The sequence below is a fragment of the Narcine bancroftii genome, chromosome 1, assembly GCF_036971445.1.
Source record: "Narcine bancroftii isolate sNarBan1 chromosome 1, sNarBan1.hap1, whole genome shotgun sequence".
NCBI classification, from domain to species: Eukaryota; Metazoa; Chordata; class Chondrichthyes; order Torpediniformes; family Narcinidae; genus Narcine; species Narcine bancroftii.
This window is the reverse complement of record NC_091469.1, coordinates 276,504,915-276,524,701: the sequence shown is the minus strand read 5'-3', so window position 1 is coordinate 276,524,701 and position 19,787 is coordinate 276,504,915. Positions and strand designations below refer to the sequence as shown.

Here is a 19,787-nt window from a genome sequence, read left to right as displayed (position 1 = left end):
CAGGTATACAAATAAATTAATAAATATTGTTTCGTAAATATTGAAAGTCTCAGATGATTAGCGTGAACAGTTCCTTTGGACATTCAGCATTCTCTCTGCTCATGGGAAGAATTGTTTCTCAATTTGATAGTTCAGGTACATGATCCTTTATCTGGACATCTAAAAGCTGGAAAGTTCCAAGATCCGGCAAGTGGGGAGAGAGACTGGCAGCGTGAGTCGGGTGGGCGGGGGAGACACTGGCAGCACGAGTCGGGCGGGCGAGGGGGGGGAGACTGGCAGCGCAAGGTGGGGGGGGTGAGGTGAGTGCGAGAGATGGCAGCTCGACTGGAAGGGGGTGGGGGTGGATACGGCAGCACAATTAGGGTGGGTTTAAATCTGGCTTTCCAAAATCCATAAAAATCCAAAATTTGGAACACACTGTCCCCCAAGGGTTCCGGATAAAGGATTGTTTACTGGCTCAGATACTCCAGTATCTCTTTCCCAAAATTGCTGTGTGCTCGTGGATGGGGCCCGCAATGATTTTGCACACCCTTTTCCGACAAAGATCCTAGCATGGATGTGGGGGTGGGGAGAAGGCAGACTCTACTGATCCTCTCTGCCATTCTTATGGTCCTGTGGATTGACTGCCAATCCATTTCTTTGCAGCAACTGTACCACAATGTGATGTAACCAGCCAGGACACTCATGATAGAGCTCCTGTAGAAGTTGAACATGATAATGGCCGGCAGCTTTGCCCGTTTCAGGGAGTGCAGCCACTGTGACGTCTTCCTGACAAGTGAGGAGATGTTGGGTCTCCATGATAGGTCACTAGTTAAGTAGATCCAAGGAACTTGGTGTTCTCTGCTCGCTTCATGATAAGAGTTATTGTGATGTGTAGTGGAGGGTGGTCATTTCTGATGCTCCTGAAGACCACGATCATCTCCTTTGTCTTGTCCACTTTGAGACTCAGGTTGTTACTCTTGCACCATATCACAATGTTTTTGTCCTCTTCTCATATTGCAACTCATTGTTGTTGCTGTTGAGGCCGACGACTGTTGTGTCATCTGCAAATTTGATGACACTGCCGGAGCTAGATCTGACGATGCAATCATGGGTCAGTAACATGAACAGGAGCGGGCTCAGCACATAGCCCTGTGGTATGCCAGAGCTCAACATGATTATGCTCAACATTCTGCTACCTGGACCTGACTGCTGCCTTTCCAGTTCCATAGAGGGGTATTGAGTCCCATCAAGGACAACTTCTCCACCAGCCTCTGGGGAATGATCATATTAAACACCGTGCTGAAAAATCAATGATCTGGTGTAGGAGAAATCAATTTCCAGGTGGGTCAGGAAGGAGTGAAGGGACAAGTATTTCACCTGAGACTCAAAGATGCAGGAACCATCATCAGGGCCCTAGCAATCTCTTCTCATTTTCATGGAATTCTGGGAGATTCTACTATTAAGTAATATTTTATATTGTGTGTATATTAGAAGAAAGATTGTGGCTTTTTTTTTTAAAGTTAGGCCACACACAGTTACAAACATTTCAAAATAGATCTCATTTAAAATTCAAGAACTTGGCTCAAGCCAGACAGTCCAGGCTCCGAGTGCCTTTGCAAAAAACTTTGAAGAATGCCTGCAGAGACAGAGAGAGAGAGAAGAGAGAGAGAGAGAGAGAGAGAGAGAGAGAGAGAGAGAGAGAGAGAGAGAGAGAGAGAGAGAGAGAGCAGCAGCTGGGACTGGAACATGACAAGCTGGCAAGCTTGTGGAAAATCCCATTTTGAAGATGGGTTGTGAGTTCTTAGTTTAGCCTATTCAAAGCCCTTGTAATCCATTCAAGAGGAGATGGCGGACTGTATGTTTCACTTGAAATAAGGGAAATAGAAAAGGACCTCTGTGATGACCTGAAAGAAAGTGGTCATCACCTGGAAAACCCTGATGGGGCAAGTTTCTTTGGCAAGACACTGAAGTGGTTGGTTGGAAGGAATCAGTTTGTGTCCTGGAACAACTAATCTCTCTGAAGACAGACAAGAACCTTCCTGAGCAGTAACCATTTACTTTCAAACACAAAAACCTGGTGAAATTCATAAATGTTAAATTCTGTGCACAGTATAAGAATTGCCTGATACTGGTGAACTTGGAAGAGTGAGAAATGAGATTGGACTATGAATCAAAGAACTTTTCTGAACTTACACACATTACATACACATGCGCTTAGAATTAGAAGGGGTTGAGTTAATAGTACAGGTACACAATCCTTTATCTGGAACCCTTGTGTTCCAAATTTCGGATTTTTCCAGGTTTCGGAAAGCCCACCCGAATTGTGCTGCCATATTCACCCCCACCCCCTTCCAGCCCGACCGCCTCCCCTGACCACCGGTCCCTCGGCCGCTCAGCTGTCTCCCCCGGACGCCTTCCCCAACCACCCGGCTGTCTCCCCTGACCACCAGTCCTTCGGCCACCTCCCCCGACCGCCAGTCCCCATTTACCAGATTTTGGAGCTTTCCGGATTTTAGATGTCCGGATAAAGGATCATGTACCTGTAATAAGATAAAGTTTGATCCTGTTTTCAAGTTTAAAGATAATTAAAAGCAACTTTTGTTTAAGTAACCATTTGTCTTGGTGAATTTCTATTGCTGCTGGGTTTTGGGCTCCTCTGGGCTCATAACACTACAGAGAATGAACCTATCCCTCCTGGAACTCACCATCTGCCACATCCTTCTCCTTGATAAATATAATGAATCTTTTGTTTAGGACCTTGTCTACATCTCCTGGCTCCACATATAGATGGCTGTTTGATTCTTCAGGGGAAGCATTCTTTCCTTGGAGTCCAATTAGTACCAAAAAAAAAGCGCATCGCAGGCAAACAAGCTTATCTACAATGTAAAATCTATCAAAATAAAGTAATGAATAAAAACAACAATTCAAACTGTATTCCATCTTTAAATGTTATCTTCCATTTATGGCTCAGATAGATATTACAGGGTTCTGATATACTACTCAAGGAAACAACATGTTTTTTTTCTGTGATAATACCTAAGAAAATCATAAAATATATGAGAAAGGAGTCCATTTAACCAATTCTGCCTGTTCAGGTTGAAAATGAGCTGTACAACTTTGACAAGTACAATATGTTGCACGTTGGTTGGTTAAACCAGGTGAGGACTTGCATGGTGAATGATAGGACCCTTGGCAACTTTGTAGAACAAAGAGGTGCACTTCCATGCAAGTGGCAATGCAGGTGTGGTAAAAAGCGTTTAGCATATGTCATTGGTCAGGGGATTGAATTCAGGAGCAGAAACACCACGTTACAATTGTACAAAACAATGATGGGACCACACTTGAATATGCAAGGCATTAAAAGATAAGGTATCAATATTCAGTTTTGGTCATCCAGCGAGAGGAAAGATATTAAGCTGAAAGGGGTATAGAGAAGGTTTATTAGAATGTTACCAGGACTGAAAAGCCTGAATTATAAGGAAAGGCAAGTTTTCTCCCTAGAGCAGAGACAGCTCAAAGGGACCTTAAAGAGGTTTATAAAATGATGAGGGGCCTGGATAAGGTAAATAATTATAGATTTTTCCAGGGTAGACAAATCTAAAACTAGAGGACAGATTTTTGAGGTGAGGTGCACAGAAGATCGGTGATACATGGAAAGAGCTGCCAGAGAAAGTAGTAGGAGTGAGAACATATGTAACATTCAAAAGACATTTAAATAGTTGTGAATCTGCAATGTTTGTCTTTTGCACCCAATACTCCTGTTATGGCCTCATCTCCATCAGGGGGTGGGGGTGGAGGTGTGCTTGATGCAGACTGGAAGATTGCCTCACTGGGCACCTCTGCTCTGTCTGCTGTGATAGATGGGATCTTCTGGTGGCAAACCATTTCAATTCCCTGCCCCATTCCCCACGCTGACATACGTGTCTATAGTCTCATGCACTGCCCAATTGAGTCCACCTGCAAATTAGAGGAATTAGATATTCTATCTGGGCACCCTCCAACCAGATGGCATTGACTTCTCTATTCCTACCCACACCTCCCTCTCCCCTTTCATTCTCTATCCCAATGTCTCCTCTCGTCCAGCTCCCCATTTCCTGCCTCCCTCTCTTTCCCCATCCCCCAGTCTCCTTTTCTCTCGCTCTACATTCACACAGTGACTCTCCCCTGACCTTTTCTCTCCTGCCCTCCTGCTGATATCCACGGTGGCCTCTTGGCCCGCACTCTTCCACCTGTCCCACCTTCCTGAGCAGTAATTCAAGCATTTGCTTGATTTTTGACAAAGCAAAAATGTTGGTTTTATATCTTTGCCTCCAATGGTCACTGACCTGCTGAGTTCTCTTGCACTTTTGTGTATGTACTACAATCACAGCATCTGCAGACTTTCTTATTTCACGAGAGAGAGAGAGAAAGGAAATCTTGAGAGGGAATGTGGAATGTGAGCCAAATGCAGGGTACATACGAGAAGCATGGTTGACATGGACAAGTTGGGCTGGAGCCTGTCACCTGAGCTGATTTGATCAAGTCAGGTTGATTGTCACAAGTAACAACCCGACGAAATCCTATTCTCTGGTCCTTGGTGCAAAACATGCAGACACACAAGAGATTTCAAATTACATCCAGAAGATTGTATGTGGGAAGGGCGATGAAGAGAAGAATTGGGCGTAATCATCAGAATAGCACTCATACAGAAAATGTCTTAAATACAGAAATGTAAGTTTTTACACCAGTAATAGCTACTGGTCCTATATGTAATTGACTGGGTTGTGTTTCTTTTTTTTTCCCATTTCTGGAGTCCCCCCCCCCCACAAAATCTATTTCCATTTTAAAATATTTTCCACGCCACTTATGCAATTTAATCATCAACTGCAGTCAGAAAAGTTTTGGTCGAAGTGAAAATTCGCTTCATTTTCTCAAGTCAAGTGGCGGCTGCAATGTTTTAGTAAGAACTGTCCATTATGTTTCTTTGTTGGAGTATTGGCAGCGGGAAAAGCAAAATGCCACGGTCTCCAATCAGGTCAGGGATAGAATATATTGCCGGATTTTCTCAGCAATTTCTATCCATGTTTGATAGCGGACACAGGAGAGTGGTACATTATTTCTAGATGGAGGTGAAAGAGAATGGGCTTTCCAGGCGAGGCACGGTCCGACTTCCAGTCCAGCAAAGGAGACAGCAATCTTCCCGAGGTTGGTGCCCACCATCGACCGACTTACCTCAGTTCTGCTCCCTTCGCGTTGAAAAGCTGCACCGGATGCATGGCTTTCGCGTTTCAAATCATTCGGTGCCGCACGTCCTTCGCCCTTTGAAACGTGCTCCCACCAACAGTTGGGCGGTGCAAGCCCCGAGCCCGAGAATCAAAATGCCGAAAGACCACCTCCAGATGCCCAACGGGTCAACCGACGCAGTTCTCTCGTTCAATAAGAGGCTGCGGCTTGGCGGACCGTTCCCGGTCTCGCCGACGTCGCTCTCCGCGCACTGTGTGTGGGGGTGGGGGGGGAGGAGGAGGAGAGGAGCCCGACCGGCGTGTTACCTTGTGTCGGAGCTGACAGTTCGCCGCTCCCTCGTCATTCTTCCTGACGCCGAGATGCTGCCTCTCGCCCGTTTCCCGGCGCGCGCCTTCTGCCCATCAGCGCCCGGCGCGCTCCAATCACAGGCCGCTCGTGCTCGGCGGCAGCGTCTGGTCCCCCCCCCCCCCCCCCCCCCAGCTGGGCTGCCCTTGGAGGAGGGCGCTGCTGCATCGATTCGAGATGTTTGTCCCACGGGGTTTTGTTTGCCTTCCATTGTCTTGACGCGCCCACAAAAAGTGCAGGAGGGCCAGTCCCTGTTCTTGCATGTTGCCCTGAAACGCTGCCCGCCCCGTGGATGCTGGCTGGCCCGCTGACCCCTTCCCCCCCGGCTTCTCCTTGCTTTGCTCAAGTTTCCACCATCTCTCCTCTTTAGATTTCCGTGCAAAAGCTCATCCCAGGCGCGACGGTGTTCTTTTTAAATTTAAATATAACATAGCGAGAACATACTCCATATTGTTAGGATTAAAAAGGGATCCAATATCTGTCAAAATACGGAGAATCTCGCGAGTCGAATGCACTCTTCAAAAGCTGCGACCTGATAGTGTGAAATGAACAGTTTTATTCAAGAGTGCATTTTAATTTAAAAATCACATTAATAGGAGTATTTCAATGTGAGGTAGGTAAATAGGGCCGTGGTCTTCAGCGTGGGGAATTAGCTCAAATGGTAGAGCGCTCGCTTAGCATGCGAGAGGTAGCGGGATCGATGCCCGCATTCTCCAGACGATCTCTTTTGTTGCTACAAACATTTACATGCTAGAATCTACTGATCATTTGCACCACGCTTTAAATTGTGATGCACACAGCATCTTTCTAAACATTTTCATACTGTCATTTCATATTCTTGAGAAATATTCTACCCATAGTAATCCTGCATCTTTCAATGAGCTGGCCTTCTGAATTCTGGAAATTACACCCCAGTGTACTTTATCTCCTTTTATATGACAGATCTGCCATCTGAGGTCCTGATCTGGTATACCTTTGATTCCCTGAATAGCAAATATTCTTTTTTTAAGGAAAGGTAACTAAAACTGTGGTCTCACAAGTGACATTTGCGCAAGGACATTTAGGTCCCTTCAAATATCCAAATTTCCAAATGTCTCAATTTAAAGAATAAACACCATTTCTGTTTTTTTTTAACCAAAGCGAATAACAACATTTTACTAGTGTTATTCCATTTGTTGTCCATTTTGTCTATAAGCCATTGAAGCCCCTTTGCATCCTCTTCACTACAGACATTTTCAGTTTCACATCAAGATGTTGGGATCACTGTGGTACCACCACAAGCAAGTCATTTTCTATAATTCCACCAGCCATCAGCTTTTGTAAGAGAAAAACTTAATTTCTAGTTGCTGTTTCAAGGTAAGGAGGAGTGATTGCTCTCAAGTCTTCAGAAATGTTTTTGAGTGAAGCACTGTTTTTCATGAAAAATTACTTGGCAAACACGTGTTCATTTGTCTAAATAAGTATGATGCAAATAAATTAATACACAAATTGTCTCATTTGCATGTGACAAAACTAGCAAATAGCCAGACTCCATTGTCAAACAAAACAATTCTAATACACTTTACCTAATATGTCCCTGTGCAAATGCATTATGCTGACTAACTGAGGCATGTGTGCATCCATGATCTGCGAGTGAGTCCCTGTCAGCACCACAAGGGACGGTTTGGTCGCTTATTCCACTTTCCTATCTGAATTTGGACAGACCTTTAAGACATTTTTCATGCATCAAGATTCAGAAATGAAAGATAAATAGCTATATTTTGGAATGTTGTGTCTATATTGTTTTGAAAGAGCACTGTTCACTCTGTAATTGGAATTTTCAAATGCTACAGCTTTTGAAGATGCAGAAATAAATATTTTAACATTTAGTGATCCTGGAAGCAATCACAATCCTTTGGGTCTGTTTCCAGTGAGAATAAATATAGAGGATGCTCAGTGGCATAAAAATTGAAGAGTAATTGATAAATATGCTCACAGTAGGTATGGTTCCATTTGTAGTATCTCCTGGAAGAACATACTTCCAGAATTTGCTTTGTCAGCGCTACTGAAGGCTAGTAGTTTCATACACAACTACAGAAGTGTTTTTCTCAATGTACTTGTCAATCATTATATTTTCATAGAATCAACATTCTACACCTTAATCATTTTAAATGATTACTGTTCTTGTGTGTGCATATCCTTCAGAACCCATAAGTAATTTTGCTCATAAGTAATTTTGCTCATCTCCAGCTCACATGAATACATGAATACAGAATGCTTAACATTCTGATGGGCATTCTGATGGGCATCAGGAGAAATACAGTTTCTCAAAACCGCTGTAGCCTTATGGGAATATCTATTTTTATGCATAGAGTCATTCATTTTCTTTTGGTAGCTTAATTCTCCATAAATAAATTATTTGGGTGCCGGCTCTGAATTTAGTCTAAATATCAACACTAGCCAGTTTATTTTGCCAGCTGTTTGTGGAAAGGAAAGGAGTAATTTTTTTTCCTAATAAAGAACAGGGATAACAAGACATTTCTTCTCCCAGACATCTGTGAGACTTTAAAACGATCTTTTCCAAAGGGCTGTGGATGTTAAGCCACTTCATTAGTATTTATCAGATTAGTCGACTTTTGGTTTCAGCAGATTTTCACATAGGTGGAGTTGGGGTTATTGAATGGTGAAGTCAGTTCATGGGGGCACGGTTTGGAGTTTTTCTTGCCCTTATTTCTTGTTTTCTTCAGTTTTACAACAGAAGGCTGAGCTGTCGAGAATAGATGTGAGATTTATGATGAAAAAGATTGAAGCAGAATGCAAACACATTTAAACACATAGGTAAGATTGTTTTTACGCTTCTGAAAATAATCATTCCCAAATGTTTAAATGTGTTACAATTGTAAGGTTCTATTACAGAAAAAGTGAACACTACCATTGATAGAAAAATACCTGCACGTAAAAAAATAAAGAAAAATAAAAGAAATGCACAGCAAATCTGAATCTATAATGGTAATACAGATTAATTTTTCAGAAAAAGAAATGTTTTGTCAGAGATTGGGAAGTGGTGCATGAGAAATTATTTGTCGAAAGACATTCACCAGATGATTTGGTGGTATAAAGCTATAAAAAAAACTCTGTAGAAAGGGAATGAGTCTTAGGTTCACACTTCATGGCTTTTGGCTGCTGTTCTCTTCCCTTTCCTTCAAACACAGAACCCTTTACGGCCACACAAATCGCACTTCCCAAGGATCTCCATATGATGGTTTAATTTGAAGCAGCCACATACAAAAACATATAAACCAGCTTTAGAGATGAGAATCATCTTTTACCCAGTCCTGACACTGATATTTCCACAACAGCAGTATAATGATATCAGCTCCCCCTTCATGTTTTAGGGAGGCTAGGATATGTGATAGAATGTGATAGTGAACAAAGATGAGATTTAACCTTGCAACAAATTAATGTGGCAATAAATTGGATAGCTTGACATTTTAATTTCCATTATTCAGTTTATATTAGTCATGCAGCGTCTTTTGCGGATGGCCAATTGACACATGGGCAGTTGTAAGCTGGGGGAAGGGATGCAAGAACCATGGCCTTCAGGTAGCTTTGTGCAAAGGAAAATGGTGGATTTATTGCCTGGTTGAATCACTATGTGAACAGACTAATTCAAAACATGGAGTGAATTTTTGGATATACTAAAGAATCCCTGTCTCCCCTTTTAAATAACAGTGTTATTAAATTATTTTTAAATCATTTTATTAAGACAATTGTTGACTGTTCAGAATAGGAACAGCCCTAAAATAACCCACCCTTAATTCCCACTGGACCTACTTCAGAGCCAGAGCTGAAGATGTATTAGCATTTCCATCATTTGTAATATTGATTTCCAGATTCAGATAACAATGGCTTAAAAGTCCTGCCTTATGTTATTTTCCAATACCTAGTCTCTGGAGCAATCTGCCCGTTATCTTACAGCTGGATTTGTCAATTTGCTTTATTTACAAGAATACTGTTTTTTTTACATAAATAATTTTAATAATCTTGAAACCTTTGGACATTCATAATTCTGAAAAAAATAAGAACAAAGCCATCTACATATTTTTCAAAGGGATGTTACAGAAAATGCTGCTTTTTTCAGTGTTTTAAATATAGCTGGTTGCATCATTCCAGGATAGCACCCCAAGCCATGTTAGAAAACATAACCATTTTGTATTTTTGATTATTTTAAATTTGGCAGAAAATCTGGCTTTTGAATTATTTTTCAAAGATGTTCAAATATGTAAAAGTTATTTCTATTTAAGACTATACAACCTTGTTTTAATTATAATGTGTTCATCCTTGCACATTTTTATACACCAGTGAAAATTAAACTTTCCAGCATTAAAAATCTTTTTCAAATGATCATATATGTTAAATCCTTTTTTTATTATTTCCAAGTTTTGTCTGAACAAAAAATATTTTTTTCTGTAGGGAATGACTAAAACATACTTGGATAGACATTGATTTTGTGAAAGAACATAAAATGGGTAACAATAAAAATAAAAATGGAAAACAACATGAAATGCACTGACAAGTTCGAGCCCACCATGCAATGTAACATTTACAATAGTAAAAGACAGTAATGCTGAAGGAACTCAGGTGGTCTCGCAGCGTCCCTAGGAGGTAAAGTGTGGATCTTCCAGTTGCAACCCATTTCAATTCCCCACTCCATTCCCTTGCTGACCATGGTCTCATACTGTCAGACTGAGACCTCTCGCTAATTGGAGGAACAACACCTCATCTTTCTTCTGGGCACCCTCCAACCGGATGGCATTAATATTAACTTCTCCAGTTGTATTAGAGTGACTACTCCCACCATCTTCTTTCCCTCTCTCCTTTCCTCTAGCTCTCTTTCTCCTTTCACTTTTCCCTGTCTCCTTTCAAGTCAAGTTTATTGTCATCTGATTGCAGAATTACAACCCAGCGAAACAGCACCCTCCAGTCCTTGGTGCAGATGAACAATACATATGCAGGACAAGTACAGTATTTCAACTATACAAATAAATAAATAAATATTATTTCCTTACATATGAGAGACTCGGATGGTTAGTGTGAGCAGTTCCTTTGGTTGTTCAACATTCTCACTGCCTGTGCTGCCTGTCCCTCAGCCCTGGAGGTGCTGGCTCTGATATTCCTGTATCTCTTCCCTGACAGGAGCAGCTGAAAGATGCTGTGTGCAGGGTGGAAGGGGTCCTCAGTGATTTTGTGTGCCCTCTTCAGACAACGATCATGGTCGATCACGTGGATGGGGGGAGGGAGACTCCAGTAATCCAATCTGCCACTCATGGTCCTGTGAATTGACTTCCGATCCGTTTCTCTGCAGCAACTGTACCATACAGAGTTGCAGCTGGTCAGGATGCTCCCGATAGAGCTCCCATGGAAAGTTGACATAATGGTGGCCAGTAGCCTTGCCTTCCTGACAAGTGAGGAGATTTTGAGTGTCCACAATAGGTCACTAGTTAAGTGGAGGGTGGTCATTTCTGGTCCTCAAGAAGTCCATGACCATCTCCTTTGTCTTGTCCATGTTGAGACTCAAGTTGTTATCTCACACCATTTCATGAGATTTTCCACCTCTTCTCTCATTGTTTTTAGTGAGGAGGCAACTACTGTTGTGTCATCTGCAAACTTGATACTGTTGGAGCTGGATCTGGTGATGGGTCAGTAGTGTGAGCACACAACCCTGAGGTACACCTGTAGTCAGCGTGACGGTGCTTGACATTCTGCTACTAACCCGGACAGACTATAGTCTTTCCCTTAGGAAGTCCAGGATCCAGAGTATTGAGTCCCAGCGAGGACAACTTCTCCACCAGCCTCTGGGGGATGATCATGTTAAATGCTGAGTTGAAGTAAATGAACAGCAGCTTGCCAAAATCAGTTCTCAGCTTTCCTCTTATCATATCGAATCAACATCTTTTGTCTGGTGGTCTATACTCCTCCCTTCCCCGTCTTCCCCCTTTTCTTTCTCCAGCCTTTAATTCAGATGTCTGTATTTTTTTTACGATACCTTGAGGGAGGGTTCAGGCCCAAAATGTCAATACTATATCTTTACCTCCTATGAACTCTGCGAGACGACTGAGTTCCTCCAGCATTTCTGTGCTTTTACTACAATACAGCATCTACAGACTTTCATGTTTCACCACAATTTTGACAATAAATCTGTGAAAATATTGATGCATTTTAGGGGAAATTTGATGAATTGTGAGAGAAGAAGGAATAAAAGGATATACAATAGGGAAAGATGAATCGGCTTGGTAGTATTTGATCTTGTGATTAAATGGTGGCAGTTCAGTTGAGCTGATGTCTTAATTTCATGTTGTAATTCCAATTAAAAGTGTTTTTAGAGGTTACAGCAGTGCAAATAATATAAATCACTGTAAAATGGCAAACAGGTCATGAAGAAATTTTGAAAATGATTGACAATGTTTTTTTTAATCATATCCATCCCATTTCCTAAATTCATTTAGGACCAAGATTCAGTCAGTAGTCAGCACACTTTCCACTACACATTTGTTGAAGTTTGCCAAGGGTTCCAATGTCATACTACAGAGTGTGTCGAAAGAATCAAAGGCTTGTTGATCCAAACAGTGCTTTTTTCCTCACAGCTGTCTTATTCCTGGATACACTTCATTTCTGTACCATTAATTTTACAACATTACACAATTGCAACTAATGTTAATGTAACCCTAGGGTTACTCCCCTTTTTGTTGTTTAAGTGGTTCAAACAACTGAATGTTGAAGTGGAGTATGTACATAGTTATAATTACACCATTGCCATCACTGTGGCATCTTGTTGTTATTCCCCTCTCTGTTGCTTGAGGGGCTTTCCCTCAGTCTCAGCTCCTCAATGCCCAGTGATTAGTGACATAGTGTGGACACTCAACATCTCCTCACTTGTCAGAAAGGCTCTTGAGAAGACTGAAGCAGGCAAGGCTACTGGCAACCATTTTTTCAACTTTCCATAATCTGCTCAGGGAACCACCCCACAGTATCCATCAAGTCCTTGTCTCTCAGTGTCTGCAGGACATTCTGTGTTGACCATTGCTGGCTGGAATTATGGTCAAACATGTTTCTCTGGAAAAACTTTTCCACAAAGAATAGGGAATGTGGCAAAGTCCAAATGAATGGAACATTGTGTGTCAATGGGACCAGGCCCATCCTTTGCAACATCAGGGTCAGATAGAACCTCAGCACATCCATGCAGAGCCTAATGCAGCTACACACAAGGGCGATCATTAGGATGAGGGCCACATTGGGTTCGCCCTTGCCTCCATTGTGTGGCAACTTGTCCTTTGGACTCTTTCCATTTTGGATCCCCATATGAACTGAAGACTGCTCTGGTGACTGCTATGGCAGAGTTGTGGGGAATGGGTCACATCTGTGCCATGTACAGCAGTACTGAGAGCACCTCTCACCTGATGACCAAGTTCTCCTCTTACTGAGAAGGGAGCTTTGCACTCACAGTCCCAATTTCTTGTGGACATCCTCACAAATGTACTAACATACAATATATATCAAAAGTTTCTCTGCTATAGTGTTCTGTTGCTTTACAAGCTGAGTGTTGAGAAATAGGATTAGTACAGTTAGTTGGCATGAACATGGTGGGCCAAAGGCCCTGTTTTACTGCCTATAGAATGCAGAATGTATGTTTCAAAGTTCAAGTTCAAAGTTCAGATTTATTATCAGCATACATAAATGGCATCACATACAACCCTGAGATTATATTTCCTGCGGTCAGGCAGAATTTCTACTTATCTGTAGTGCAAAAAAACTGTTCTCAAGAAAAGATATATATACAAAAGAGAGAAAGGTAAACAAATAAAGAAATGTAAAATTGACTGGCCAATACAGAAAAAAAATTCAGCAATAAATAATGTGCAAAGAAAGAGTCCTTAAATGAGTCTCTGATTGAGTTTGTTGTTGAGGAGTCTTGGTGGAGGGGTAGCAACTGTTCCTGAATCAGGCGGTATGAGTCTTGTGGCACCTCTACCTCTTTCCTGATGGCAGCAGCAAGAACAGAGCATATATTAGGTGGTGTGGTGTGGATCCTTGATGATTGCTGCTACTCCCATAAATTTTCTCAATCGTGGGGAGGGTTTTGCCTGTGAGAAACTGGCTGTGTCCACTACCTTTTGCAGGAGTTTTCTCTCAGAGTTATTGGTGTCCCCATACCAGATCAAGATTCAGTAGTCAGCACACTTTCCACTACACATTTGTTGAAGTTTGCCAAGGTTTCCGATGTCATACTGTAGAGCGCATCGAAAGAATCAAAGGCTTGTTGATCCAAACCAAGGCTTTTATTATCTAGAAGACTGGAGCATATCACTTGTAGATCGACCAGTCCAGAATGACCTGGTCTGGCTTGCAGCAACTCTTTAAGACCTGCCAGTAGGCGTGGCTACGCTCTCAGCCAATCACAATCATCCTACACTACAATCTTTACATATACACATTGGTGATAAAATCTGTACTATCACATTCACCCCTTCTTTGAAAACTGACCCTAGGGTGGATGGAGGGCTGTAAAAAAAAAGAAAGAAAAATGGGCCCGGTGGAGGTTAGGGGCTGTACCGGTCAGAGGGCCTGACCATCCAGCATGATCCCAATGGTGCCGGGATTGGGGTCGCTGAAGTCGTGTCGCCGGCAGGCTCGTTGGATGCGGCCACTGCTTCGTTCAATTCCCCAACTGTGTGGTCGACAGTCTGGCCTGAGCTGGTGGGGTGGTGCTGGTCCCTCTGTTAGAGCACATGACCTGGGGGAGAAGGATTTGGGGGAGGTTGGGTTGGAAGCACAGCTGGGCCTGATCCAGCTTGGGCTAGGTCCCTTACCAAGACTGTGTCCTCCCGCCTGTCCAGGTACTCAATGTAGGCATAATCCGGGTTCGCATGGAGCAGAGTCACTCGGTCAACCAAGGGGTCATTCTTTGAGTATCGGATGTGGCGTCGCAGGAGGACCGGCCCGGAAACCGTGAGCCACGCCGGTATGGTTGTTCCCGATTCGGATTTCCTCAGGAAAGAGAGCATCCTTTCATGGGGGGTGGCATTGGTCGCGGTGCATAGCAGGGAGCGGATGGAGTGTAGGGCACTAGTTAGCACGTTCTGCCAGCGAGAGGTGGGGAGACCTTTGGACTGGAGGGCAAGCGTAACCGAATTCCAGACGGTGGCATTCTGGCCATTACTGTGTGGGTTATAGCTGGTGGTCGTGCTTGAAACAATACCACGCTCCAGAAGGTTCTGCCGCAGCTCCGCACTCATAAACGATGACCCCCTGTCACTGTGGATGTAACTGGGGTACCCGAAGATGGCGAAGATGCTTTGCAGAGCCTCTATGACTGAGGAGGTGGTCATGTCCGAGCAGGGCACAGCGAACGGGAAGTGGGAGTACTCATCGATGGCTGTAAGGATATAGGTATTACGGTTGGTCGATGGTAGGGGCCCCTTGAAATCCATGCTGAGACGCTCAAAGGAGTGGGTAGCTTTGATGACAGCAGCGAGCTCAGCAGTGATGGCGGCAGCGAGCTCAGCAGTGAGGGTGGCGGCAGGACTCTGGTCGGCAGCGGCAGTGGCTGTTGAAGTCAGGGCTGGGGCCTAGTCGGACGTTGCTTTGTGAGGGTGGGTGAAGCAGGCCAACGTCATTATGGCGAGGGTGGGTTGTACCTTCCGCGCTTGGCGTCTGCCCTGTGACGTCAGGCGCTGCCGCGCTTTGGAGCCCTTGCTCTCATTAGACGAGAGCTCTGAGGAAGAAATGTTTGAATGGGAGGGTGGCGGTTGGGCTTCACACGAAGCACTGTGTTTGATGGTGGCCATTTTGGAGTGACAGACTACAGCTAAATGGCCATTTTTAAGGCACTTCTGGTACGTGGCTTTTCTCACCAGGCACTGGGACCTGCTGTGCTTGTCCCTCCCACAAAAATAACACCTTGGGGTCACATCGGGCAGTGTAGCGGCAGCCAACAGGCCGTTGATGTGCTGGGTGGTAGTAGGGTTGAGGGAGGGCATCCTACTCACATCAGAGCGTAGGGTCCAGCCCTGAGAGAACACGTCCATACTTAAGACCGCATCTTCCATTGTCTCTGCGTTCCGGATCACGTCCTCTAGGTTTTCTCCCTGTGCTCTAGCAGGCGCTGCCTCACCTCATTCAATCGGACCCCAGCCACGTAGGCATCCCGAATGAGATTGTCTGTGGTCTCTGCAGCAGTTCTGTCTGTGCAGGCACAGTCTCTGCCCATTGCCCTTAGTGCTTGAATATAAGCTCTTCAGGACTAACCAGGCTGTTGCCTCCTTGTTGCTAGTTTGTACTGAGCGTAGACCCTGTTCGCCATTGCTCGTAGAGCCCTTTCAGCACCTTCATGGCTGCAGCTTAAGTGGTCGCATCCTGGATTCTCTGGTAGACTCTTGGGGACACCATAGTCATCAATATTAGTAGTCGATGGCTGTCCTCTATCATGGCAGGGTCAGAGAGTTGTACGTATGTTTTGAAGCATCTCACCTTAAAGTCATTCGAGGCTGCTGCCGACTGTGGGTCGATGTCAAGGCATTCCATCCGTAGCATATGCTCCATCCCTTTAAAACTTTCTAGTTAATAAAATTGTAGAGCACGTCGAAAGAATCAAAGGCTTGTTGATCCAAACCAAGGCTTTTATTAACTAGAAGACTGGAACGTATCACATGTCGGTCGACCAGTCCAGAATGACCTGGTCTGGCTAGGAGCAACCCTTTAAGACCTGCCAGTAGGCGTGGCTATGCTCTCAGTCAATCACAATCATCCTATACTACAATCTATCCATATACACATTGGTGATAGAATCTGTACTATCACACATACCAAATCTTGGCAAACCCTGAGGAAGTAGAGACGTTTTCCCTTCCTAAAGTCCACAATCAGCTCCTTGCTCTTGGTGACATTGTGTGAGTTGTTAGTACACTATTCAGCCAAGTTTAAGTTTTCAATGTCCCGCCTGTTTGCTGGCACATGGCCCCTTCTTATACCACCCACTACTGTGGTATCGTCAGCAAATTTGTAGTTGGCGTTGTTGTACCGAGCCACATACTTCATTGTTAAAGACTTAAGTTTTCTTTTTAAAATTTTATTAAATGTCAATTCTAAAAAGAAATACAAAATTACATTGACTTAGTAGATGAAAAAATGGTGTATTTGTCTGGGTCAAAAGTAGAGTCTTGCATTTTTAAGATATTTTGAAAGCATAACCTCAGAAATGACAGGAACTAACAGGAAACCTATTTGCTGCAGTAAATATTACTGAAAAGCAAATGGAGAAGAGAAAATTTTGCTTGAAGTGAAGAACTGCCACGCAGTTCACATGTCCATATGGGCCTGCAAGCAAATGGAGAAGAGAAAATTTTGTAGCACAAAAGTTGAAATACAGTTAATGTTGTAAACATTTCAACATGTGACAGTAACTGATTCACCACTGCGGGGTGGACCACTCCGGCCTTCACCTTAATATGTACCTTCATTCTACTATTAAATCATCAAGAAAATTCCCATTTATTGTCATTGGCAGTTGCATTTATTATTCATCACTTCAACGATGGGATGTAAGCTGACATTGAATTTAATTGTCTGCCATTTAATTGTAACTTTGCACTTCTTAAAGGGAGACATTAATAACAGGTGGCAGATCTCAAACTTGCTCACAGTGCCTTAATGGAAATCCTTTTAAGGAAGGGTATGTGGAGATGAGAAGTGGAACAGTCTCCAGTTTTAAGATCATTTCCTCCTTTGGCTGTTTTTATTTTTCTAATTGTCAGTGCAGCTTACAATAATACCATTATACAGATGATTCCCAGCTTTTCCTTCAGAGCTGAGTTGTGGAGCCGCGGTGGGGGTGGGGGGTGGGGGGTGGGGGTGGGTGGGCTGCGGTGAGTATTCCTACTTTTGTATTCTGGCATTAAGAATGGAAAGGAAAAACAAAACTCTGCAATTCTCACAAAGCTTCTTCAAATGTGACATCTCTTGATGTTGACAATAAGCTATATTTAAATAGATTTCCATTTGCAGTTCAACTTCTAGCAACCTTCTAAAACAAATTCAGTCGGGCCAGCTTACAGAGGAAATTATGGGGAGTGTTCTGAATCTTTTCCTGGTAGATCATTTCCCTGTGAAAGCAGACAAGTGATCATTTAATACAGCCCTGCCCTGGAGTGAACCTGCTGCTCTCCTGTTTTGATCCATAGAGCCAACACTAAGGAGATTTGCACAAATTCACGACGTTTCTTATGTTTAACTTAAGTATGACGAATGTCATACTTGGAAGCCCAAGTGCAATCTGACAGTGTTTATGAATTTCCTTGCAGGCTAATGTGATGGGAAACAATATATGAAAATAAAACAAAACTGCAGATGCTGCTAGTCTGAAACAAAATGAGCAAACAATGAGAAGGTGGGGGAAATCAGAAGGCCAGGTGACATCCATGGGGTGAAAAGAAGAGTCAATGGCTCATGTCGTGAATTTTTATCGGGACTGAGACAGAAAGAGCAAAAATAGTAGAAGTCTGAATATCTGGACTATTCTGGGATTGGGTTGGTCCAGAATTTTGGATTTTCTGGATTCTTGGGTATTACTTTTCAAATTAAAATTTAAGGAGGAATGAAAAGGAAATGAATAGATAAATTTTGATAGTTTATTCATTAGCAAACGCAGTATTCTTCATTTATCAAAATGAGCAACCATTAGTTTCATCACCACCAGTGACTCGTGGTGTGCCTTAGGGATTGGTGCTGGAACCATTGTTGTTTGTCATCTATATCAATGATCTGGACGATAATGTGATAAACAGATGATACTAAGATTGGAGGCACTGTGGACAGTGAAGAAGATTTTCAAAGTTTTCAGAGGGATCTGGACCAGCTGGAAAAATGGGGTGAAAAATGGCAGATGGAATTTAAACCATACAAGTGTGCATTACAACCTTGTTCTGGTTCTGGATGATGGTGGCTGCAGTGGCTTCTCCAGACCTGATGCTACCGCAATGATTAAGTAAGGTGCTGTGCAACAATTCTTAATTGCTGAACATTGGACGGTGGAGCGCTGTGGAGCTGTGGAAATGTGAGAAATGTGAAGTAAGGTACAGACCTTCGGAAGAAAGCTATGGGGCTGCATGGCCTGGCCTGTTGTGGCAAATGGGCCTCTCTTGTGGGGACAAGGCCTCCAGACTTTGATGCCATTTGCTGCTGGTTGCCGAAGAGGAGAAGCTCTGGCGGGTTTTGCAGAGGTGTGTTGGAGTGGCTGCGTCGTGTGCCTGACTGGGAGGTGTCACATTTGTGGCCCGAAATGTGAAGTTAATAAAACATTAAACACAAGTTTTATCAGGTAAACTTCTCAGTGGCTTTATTTTCCCATTTCCTTTGTTCTCCTGCTTGTGTTTTTATCTCTCTCTCATACCACGTGACTTCCGGTACATCTCATACATATTCATTATCATGACATCCTTCCTTTAATCAGAAATAAACTTTACCTTCACTTACCAATATCCCTCGGAAACCTACAAACATCCTAACTAATGGTAATACTATAACTCAACTACATAAAATTTACTTCCTACAGCACTCATACATGCACTTTATGATATAAGATTAAATACTGTCCCAAAGTTCTTATTAAAACTATGGCACAAAGTCTTCGTATCGTTTGGGCACTTTCCGGTTTCGTTTCGGCCTGCCTGCGATATTGTCGTCGCTTCTCGGTTGTTCACTCTCAGCGTCGGAAATACTGCTCGCCACGGCTTCGAGTGTTTCTGGCGCTCTAGTCACTTCATCAGGAGTGCTGGTAACTGCCTCTGGAACATCATCAGGTCTCTCAGTTTCAGCATCTCGTATTGGCCTTTCAACCTCTTCGCTCGATGTATCTCTGGACTGGTACCTTTTTACACCTGATACATTTTTCTTATACAGGACTCCAGTCGGAGACTTGACTGTCACCATACTGCCACTTCTGGATACGACAGTATAGGTTTGATGGTAATAAGGTGTGTCTAGCTTACCACCAGTTTCATGCCTCACTAGAACATTATCTCCTGGCATGATGTCTGAGTACTTGGCTCCACGTTTCGAATCTGTGTACAGCTTTGCTGCACCTTTCTTTTCAGCATCGTGGTCCCTCATCTCCTGGTCGTCTCGGATTTCCTTTATTTCTGGCATCTTTGTGCGGATTTTTCTCCCAAAAAATGCTTCTGCAGGACTTTTCCCAGTGGTTGCAT

The 19,787-nt window shown here is 43.3% G+C and overlaps 1 protein-coding gene and 1 non-coding gene across 6 annotated transcripts in view; one reads left to right on the top strand and one right to left on the bottom strand.

Annotated features, from left to right (window-relative positions):
* The window catches only part of LOC138744187 (USP6 N-terminal-like protein), a 190,144-nt gene extending 184,521 nt beyond the window's left edge, over positions 1-5,623 (bottom strand). For 2 of the 5 annotated variants that reach the window (XM_069899988.1, XM_069899942.1), the window contains exon 1: positions 5,511-5,623. The gene's annotated coding sequence lies outside the window, so the exon portion shown is untranslated. Of the gene's footprint in view, positions 1-5,193; positions 5,448-5,510 lie in introns of those variants that run through there. The other 3 variants (XM_069899952.1, XM_069899962.1, XM_069899973.1) reach the window with 2 other exon arrangements.
* Positions 5,624-6,193: 570 nt separating this feature from the next.
* On the top strand, positions 6,194-6,266 carry trnaa-agc (transfer RNA alanine (anticodon AGC)). Its single transcript has one exon. It is a non-coding gene; the product is annotated as a tRNA-Ala (tRNA).
* Positions 6,267-19,787: the final 13,521 nt, after the last annotated feature.